The following is an 8,990-nucleotide window of genomic DNA, read 5'->3' on the forward strand; positions in this document are numbered from 1 at the left end:
TAATTTTGAACATGCTTTATTCATCCTCTCATTCAGGTAAGAAAAGAACATTTCACATTAGCTGAACTGCTCTCTCCCATGTGCTCACATACACACTCCTCAATTTTTTATTTTGTTTTATTTTATTTTTTGCTGAGGAAGACTCGGCCTGAACTAACATCCATTGCCAATCCTCCTCTTTTTTTGATCAAGGAAAATTAGCCCTTAACTAACATCAATGCCAATCCTTTCCTCCATTTTGTACTTGGGACACCACCACAGCATGGCTGGTGAGTGGAGTAGGTTGGGACCCGGGACTGGACCCCGAACCCGGGCCACAGCAGTGGAGAACGTGAACTTTAACCACTGGATGGCGGGGCCTGGCATCACACTCCCAATGTGTTGAAAACGCTTCCTTAAATATAAATGTGCATGTGCATATATATAAAAATAGGATTTTCCAATGTTTGTTTGCCATTACTTTTCTCACTTTTGCATTTCACTTTCTCCGTTTTTTTTGTGTTTTGTCCTTTTAGCTTAAGTATATATTTTAGTACGACTTTTAGCGAGTATGTAAATAGTAAAATGTCTAAGACCTTGTATATCTGGAAATACCTTATTTTTACTCTCTATTTTTATTAAGATACTTGAAAATATTTTCTTATTTCACGTATAATCCAACTGCGAGGGGGGAGAAATACATCTGACGGTTAAGGATCTACCGCAAACACTCTCCTCATCCCTCATGAAGATGTAGCCTGTCGTGGTGAGGTTAATCTGTGAGACGTGAGTCTCATCAGGTCAGATGTGCCCCAGGTCTCCTCGTACTTATGGATTTTTCCTCTACTGACCCTTCCACTTTTGCCCCTTAATTGTAATTTGGGTGAGTGTAGAATTCTTCACTCACAATTAATTTCTTGAATGTACCTTTCCCATATCTTTTGTAATTTTTTTTGTTTGAAAGTCACCTAACATTAATTTCCTTCACTTTGCCATGAAACGTCAAGACTCACAGTTCATTGATATATCCATGCACCCCAGGGCTTACATGTTCTTTCCATATCTCTGTAAAATGCCCAGCATTTGCCTCTAGGACTGCTGCAGACATTCTCACTGCTTTCCTCCTGAAACTCACAGTACACATTGTCCTTCTCTTTCTATTCCCCATGCATCTTAATTTTCTCATTCCAGTTTCTCTGTGTCGCTTCTTATAAATTTCCTCAATATTGTCTTCCAGCCTCATAATTGGGTCTTCAGCTGCATCGTCTCCTTGATGGAAAGATTCTTTGAGCAAGTTAAATGAAAGTATTATTTTGGGCTTTAAGATATTTGTCTAATTCATCTCTAAAATAATATATTCTTCATCAATATGACACTTTTTGCTATTCCAGTAATTCAATTTCCTCCTTTAATGTTTAAGATATGTAGACACGCTTAAATTAAAATGTTTCATATATTCCTAGTATTTTATTTCCTCGGACATGAAAATCCCCATTAATAACTCCATAGATGATCTTTCCTAACACCATGTGTCACTATTAGGATTTCTCTTTGATGTCCACGACTGTGGGATGCTAACCCCCCCCCCCCCCACACCTAATTTTCCAAAAAGAGTTTCTCCAAGACTTTCCTGACCTTCAGGGCTGAAAAGAGTGGATTATTGCAGTTGCCCTGCCCCATAGCATCCACTCTCCCAAACTTAGCATCTGACTAGGGATGAGCCCAGCATGCGTGGCTGCACCATGAGTCTCACACTGATACATGAACAGACGCCCATGTTGGACTATCCTGAATTGAATCTGTTTCACACACCATGCTTGATATGGCTCAGTGCTGACCATGGTCTTGGGGCAGTGGGCAGAGATAACTCAGTGCCCACCTCCAAACATGGAGGAGGGGCAACACAGCTTCCAACTTTCACCTTGAGCCCTGCTGCCCTCCCTGCCTGTGAGGACCTAGGGTCCCTCTCCTGTCCACACAGAGGTGGAAACCTCCACCTCTAATAATCCTTTGCTGGTCCCAGGCATCTCTGGCCGCTCAGCTTTGGTATTTTTTCTTGTGGTTCCCTGTCTATTTGGAACTTTCATTTCTCTTTCTCTGCAACTGACTGCAGCTATATATTTCAGAAATATTATAGACGGCATTTCTCAGTGGTAGGAGCAGATGGGGCTCTTGAGTGGGCGCATCAATCATCCACTTTGACTGTGGAGTCCAACAGTTGATCCTCTCACATCTCAAGCCCCATACATCTTAATGCGGTCTGGAAATTGACAATGATTTATCCCCCCCATGTCCCAGGACCACAGACCTCACAACCACTCTGAGGAGTGGGACTCATGACAAAATGCTGCAGAGGAAACTGAGGCTCAGAGATTGGGCGTTACTGCTCATGGTCACATGGGTAGTGGATGATAGAAGAATATTTAAGTAAAAATCATCTTTGTCCCTCAAGCCAGAGCACTAATCCACTCATTGACCCCTAAAGCTCAAGACAGGACTCCAGGATTAGGAGGAGAGATCTTCACAAGGGAACAAGGGACACTGAGGAGGCAGAAATGACTCAGAGGCTTGTTCCCAGAGAGATGAGGGTAGACGCTGTTGTGAGAAAAAAGAGAAGTCCGTGAAGGGGGCTGTGATAGAAAGAAAGCTCACATTCCAGGGCCAGGAGAGGAGTGATGTTTCCTTCCCTTCTTTCACTGTATGTCTCCTTTACAGTCATTGTCACAACGACCTCGACCTGAACTGTACAGTTAGATGTTGAGCATGTGTCTCTGTTGATCTGAGCTCAGCAGTGAAGAGGGAACCTGCGTCTTCCCTGAAGCATCTCCAGGGTCTGGATGATCAGGGTCTGTGGTTAGGACACAAAAGGCATGTTCTGATGGATGGGCTAAAGATGGAGACCCCATGAGGGAGGCTTTGAGAGAGAAGGACACGTCCTGGGTCACCTCATCTGGAAGGGGCCTCTCAGGAAGTCACATCTATTTGCTGCTCTGCTTTGTAAATGAGCGCCAGGCTCCTGGAGTGGGGTGGTTCCCCTTCCTGTGGGGCTGCTGTTGTGACAACCTTGTGACTGGGAAAACCAGCCTTCAAGTGGCCACACCATGTGTGTCTGTGTGTCCTGCCAAGTACTGTGGTTTTCTGAATCTGCATATCAGAATCAGAGGGTTTAGATACCACAACCCCCAGCCTCATAACTATGCCCTGCCTTGGTGAGATTTGGGGAGGGGTGGGGGAAGCTGCATTCTGGGAGGGACCCACATCACAGCCAGGCCTTAGTCTGCCAGGAGACCCCTGGACTCAGGAAGCTCATGGGGAGGAGGGTTCCGCTCAGGCTTCAGAGGTAAATCTCTCACAGGGAACTTTCTTCCAGGACTGAGTATGGGTTCAAGGACTCCAATGCAAGGAGGTGAGTCTGTCCTCAGTTGTCCCAGGTCTTACCTCCTCACTGGAGACAAGGGGCCACCCCAGGCATCTTGGAACAGAGAATAAGGATTTGGGGCTGAGGGATGGAGGGTGTCTGGGAGAATCCTGGGACTGAGAGCCAAGGAACTCAGGCTGGGCAATGACTGTGAGCCAGCCTCTGATTTCTTTCCAGGGACACTCCCCAAACCCATCATCTGTGCTGAGCCAGGCTCTGTGATCCCCTGGGGGAGGCTCCTGACCATCTGGTGTAAGTGCACCCTGGAGGCCCAGGAGTACCATCTGGATAAAGATGGGAACCCATTCCCCTGGAACAGACAGAACCCACTGGAATCCAAGGACAAGGCCAATTTCTCTATCCCACACATGACAGATATATCTGCAGGACAATATCACTGTTACTATCACAGACTCACAGAATTGTCAGAGAGCAGTGACCCCTTTAAGATGTTGATGACAGGTGAGAGGACACTCAGGGGTCCCAGCCTCAGGCTCTGCCCTCAGGAAGGGGATGTGCTCTCAAGGGTGTGTCTTCTCTCACAGCCTAGCTCTGGGGGATATGAGTGAGGTATGAGCCCCATTTAGCTCGCTGCCTCCTCCTCTCCTAGGAACTTACAGCAAAACCACCCTTTCAGCCCTACCAAGCCCTGTAGTGATGTCAGGGAGGAATTTAACCCTTCATTCTAGCTCACGGTTTGGATTTGAGCTTCATCCCTAAGGAAGGAAACCACCATGCCTCCTGGACCCTGGACTCACCCCAGTGAGCAACACCCCAATGAACAGCCTCAGACCCTTTTCCCTGTGAGCCTTATGACCCCTAATCACAGGTAGATGTTCAGATGCTATGGCTATAACAGTAAGTCCCAAAGGGGTAGTCAGTCCCCAGTGACACCCTGGAGCTTGTGGTCTCAGGTGAGGAGCCCCTGTTCCCGTCCTTTCTGAGCTCAAAAGATCAACTCAGGGCTCCGTCCATAGCAGAGTTCTGATCATGAGGGAAGTAATTGGAGCACAGGGGTGGTTCCACAGGGCAGGGTCCGTCCATTAGAGGATGGAAATAGGCATGGGCCTCTGACTCCTGGAGGACATTATCCCTGAATCTCAGCACAAATACAGAGTAGGGAGGGCTGAGTGAGATGTGGGTGAATCCAGGAGGAATATGACTAGACTGAGGGTAGAAGAAGCTTATTTCGCTTAGCATAATACCCTCAAGATTCATCCATAGTGTTGCAAATGGGATGATTCTGTCTTTTTAATGGCTGAATAGTATTCCATTGTAAATATATGCCACATCTTCTTCATCCAATCATCAGCTGATGGGCACTTGGATTGTTTCCATGTCTTGGCTATTATGAGTAGTGCTACAATGAACATAAGCGTGCATATGTTACATTGGATTGTTGATTTCAAGTTGTTTGGGTGGATACTCAATAGTGGGCTAGCTGGCTGATGTGGTATTTATATTTCTAGTTTTTTGAGGAATCACCATACTGTGTTCCATAGTGGCTGCAATGGTTTGCATTCCCATAAGCAGTGTATGAGCGTTCCCTTTTCTCCACATCCTCTTCAACATTTTTTGGATTTTGTCTTGGTAATTATAGCCATTCTGACTGGTGTAAGGTGATATCTCATTGTAGTTTTGATTTGCCTTTACCTAATAATTAGTGATGTTGAGCATCTTTTCATGTGTCTGTTGGCCAACTGTATATCTTCTTTTGAAAAATGTCTGTTCATATCCTCTGCCCATTTTTCGATCAGATTGTTTGTTGTTGTTGTTGCTGCTTTTGAGTTGTGTGAGTTCTTTATATACTTTGGATATCAGTCCTGGACTGAGAGTTTGGGAACTGGGGGTGGGGAATGTCTTTTGACCTACCCTCTGATTCCTTCCAGGAACCCTCCCCAAACCTCTCAGGGGACCCTGGAGACTCAGGAGTACCTTCTGTATAAAGAGGGAAGCCTGAATCCATGGAGAAGACAGAACCCACTGAAGTCTGGGGAAAAGGCCAAGTTCTCCATCCCATACATTACACATCCATATGCAGGGCTATTTCACTGTTACTATCTCCACTGCACTGGCTGGTCAGAGCCCGGTGACTCTTGAAACTGGTGGTAACAGGTAAGAGGACACAGGTAAGGGATCCCAGACTCAGGCTCCATCCTCAGGAAGGGGATCTACTCTCAAGGGTGTGTCCTCTCTCACAGCACAGCCCTGGGGTTTATGAAGGAGGAGTGACTCCATTTAACACGCTGCCTCCTCCTCTCCTAGGATTCTACAGCAAACCCACCCCCTCAGACCTGTGGAGCCCTGTGGTGACCTCAGGAGGGAACGTGGCCCTAGAGTGTGGCTCATGGTGGGGATTTGACAGGTTCATTCTAATGAAGGAGAATACCAGCCCTCCTGGACCCTGGACACACAGCGACACCCCAGTGGTCATTAACAGGCCACGTTCCCTGCGGGCCCTTTGACCCTCAGCCACAGGTGGACGTTTACATGCTATGGCTATGACAGTAAAATCCCCTAGGTGTGGTCACACCTCAGTGACCCCCTGGATCTCCTGGTCCCAGGTGAGGAAGTATCATCCTGGTCCCATTCATGTTTTGAGGCGCCAGACAGGGATCTTTAGTCTCAGGGAGCTCCAGGTGAGTGGGTGGGGTGAGGGGATAATGGGGCTCCTGAGGAAGAGGCACAAAGGGTGAGAGATAGTGAGTCTTGGGGGCCATGACTGGAGAAGTGGGTTCTTGAGAAGAATCTGCCCCTGCAATCTACAGGTGGTCTTTCACCCAGGTGAGTCTGGGAAGCCCTCTCTCCTGACCCAGCAGGGTTGTTTGGTGGCCTCTGGACAGAACCTGACCCTCTAGTGTCTTTCTGATGTCAGCTATAACAGATTCGCTCTGCCCAAGGAGGGGAGATATGTCCTCCCACAGCATCTAGCCTTGAAACCCCAGACTGGAGTCTCTCAGGCCAACTTTCCATTGGGTCCTGTGAGACCCTCTCACAGAGGGCAGTACAGATGCTATGGTGGACACAACTTCTCCTCTGAGTTGTCAGCCCCTAGCAACCTCCTGTACCTCCTGGTGGCAGGTGAGGAGCCATGGGGTTAGTCAGGGACCCAGCACAGGCCCTGGCAGGGGAGCCCCAGGTGGTGATGTCAGGAAGAGGTGTGTGGGGGTCTCCAGGGAAGGAGAGAGACATAGAGACAGGGGATGAGTGGGGAGAGACTCAGAGAAAACAAGACAGACATAGATGAGCATCCACAGAGAGGCCTGAGGACTCTCAGTTCAGAACACGGTGGGAAGGCAGCGCCTCATCCACCCTTGCTCACTCTAGGACAGCTCCCTGACACACTCTGTCTCGGTGCAGCTGTGCCCCCTAGTGGCCTCAGGAGAGAATGTGACCCTGGTGTGTCAGCCATGGAGTCCGATGGATACTTTGCTTCTGTCCAAGGAGGGGGCACCTGATGCCCCGTGCATCTTAGATCAAAGCACCAAGCTCAGCAGAACCAGGCCCAATTCTCCAAGAGTCCTGTGACCTCAGCCCACAGGGGATCTACAGGAGCTACAGCTCAGACAGCACCACTCCCTACCTGTTGTCACATCCAAGTGACCCCCTGGAGCTCATGGTCTCAGGGGAGGGACCCTGACCCTGTCCTTTCTGACACAGTCAGCTCAGGTTCCTGTCCTCAAAAAATCTGACATTGTAACAGATGAGGGGCACAGGGGGAGGGTCCACAGAGGAGGGTGCAGGTCATGAGAGGGTGGAAAGAGACGGAGGCCTCCCATCCCTGGGGCACCCCATCCCTGAGGCCTCCGCAGAGATACAGAGTAGGAATGACAGAGTGAGATGTGGGTGAACTCAGGAGGAACATAACTAGACTGAGGGTAGAATACGGGCCCCACCATCACCTCCTGATGTCTCCATCTCAGAATCTGGGCCTCTGGTGTCCCAGGGCCCACTGGACACTCTCCTATAGACGGAAGCAATCCCACCTGTGGGTATCGCTCTGTACGGCCCTCCTGTGCTCACCTGGAGGCCTCCAGCCACTCAGTGCACACCTGAGACTAAGGAGGGACCATGCACGGCTCACTGGAGTCACTTAGGGGATTACTGCACAGCACTTCTGTGTGCCACTCATGTCTACTCTGCATTTTCTGTGCACACTACTCTATTATTGTTCTCTCTTTCTCTAAGAACTTGCGTATATAAATTTACAAATTTAATTGGTAAATATTTCTGACTTTAAAACAGGTAATTCTACTACTATGTTCATGGGATTATTAAACTTATACTTTCATTATGGAGAATGATTAAACTTCTTATTAATATGAAGTTTTCTTACAAAAGCTGCTTAAAAGGAAGTTTTATTAATGACTTCTCACACTTTGTATTTCTATTCATAAAATTGTCTATATCCATAGCTTAAAAATTGTTTAACTACTTTAATATTTTATAATCAAGATCTTGATTTCTTCATATTTTTATTTTATTTAATCAATTTATTTTAAAATTTTACTTTTCATATTTTTTGTATATTATATTAATAAGACATGATTTTTTTCAAATGATCATTTCTGGTTTACTGACAATAACTATATCAACCACAAGAAAATGGAAATTTCACTTCTTTGGGGCTTTTGTTAAGAATTTTTCTTTTTTTTTATTTTGCAGCAGTAGATTCTCCCCAAGCTAATATCTGTTGCCAATCTACCTCTTTTTCCTTCCTTTTTCCCCCAAAGAGCCCCAGTACATAGTTGTGCATAGTTGTAAGTTCTTCTAGTTCTTCTGTATGAGCCGCTGCCACAGCATGGCTCCTGACAGACGAATGGTGTGGTTCTGCGCCTGGGAACCGAAACTGGGCTGCTGAAGTGAAGCTGCTGAACTTTAACTGCTAGACCATCAGGGCCAGCTCCGAAATCTCACTTCTTTGTCTAAATTGTATGCCAATTTTATTTGCATCAAATACCATATGATACTGATGACAAAGAAAAGGTTAAGACGTACCTAAGTGTCACTTTAGGAAAATATCTTCATTTTTAGCAGAAATTATTGAAGGCAAACGAATCAAAAACGTATGTTTTCTATGCACAGTGTTATTAATCCCTCCATTTCAGTTCATTCTTCTTTTAAATCAGGGATTTATTAGGAAAAATATCTTTTAAAAATAAGTCTGAATTTCTTTTCCAGACAATTAAACCTCTCCTGAGCAGTTATATTTTCTCTTTAATTTATAATATGGTGAGATACTTTTTTTTTTTGAGGAAGATTAGCCCCAAGCTAATCTTCCTTTTTGCTGAGGAAGACTGGCCCTGAGCTAACATCCATGACCATCTTCCTCTACTTTATATGTGGGACGCCTACCACAGCATGGCTTGCCAAGCGGTACCATGTCTGCACCCATGATCTAAACCAGTGGGCTGCAGAAGTGGAATGTACACACTCAACCACTGCACGACCAGACCGGCCCCAAGTGAGATACTTTTAAAAGTCTTCTTGGTGACAAACATTAATAATAATCCCACTGAATGATATCTATCCTTAGTTCATATTTTCTGAATTGTACAAGCTTATTTAAAATTTTTACATGGCATCTATCATT

General features: G+C 46.2%; 1 pseudogene; it reads left to right on the top strand.

Annotated features, from left to right (window-relative positions):
* The first annotated feature begins 262 nt into the window (after nt 1-262).
* On the top strand, nt 263-7,037 carry LOC100054414 (leukocyte immunoglobulin-like receptor subfamily A member 6; annotated as a pseudogene).
* The last annotated feature ends 1,953 nt before the right edge of the window (nt 7,038-8,990 follow it).

Source organism: Equus caballus, chromosome 10 (assembly GCF_041296265.1).
Source record: "Equus caballus isolate H_3958 breed thoroughbred chromosome 10, TB-T2T, whole genome shotgun sequence".
Lineage (NCBI taxonomy): Eukaryota > Metazoa > Chordata > Mammalia > Perissodactyla > Equidae > Equus > Equus caballus.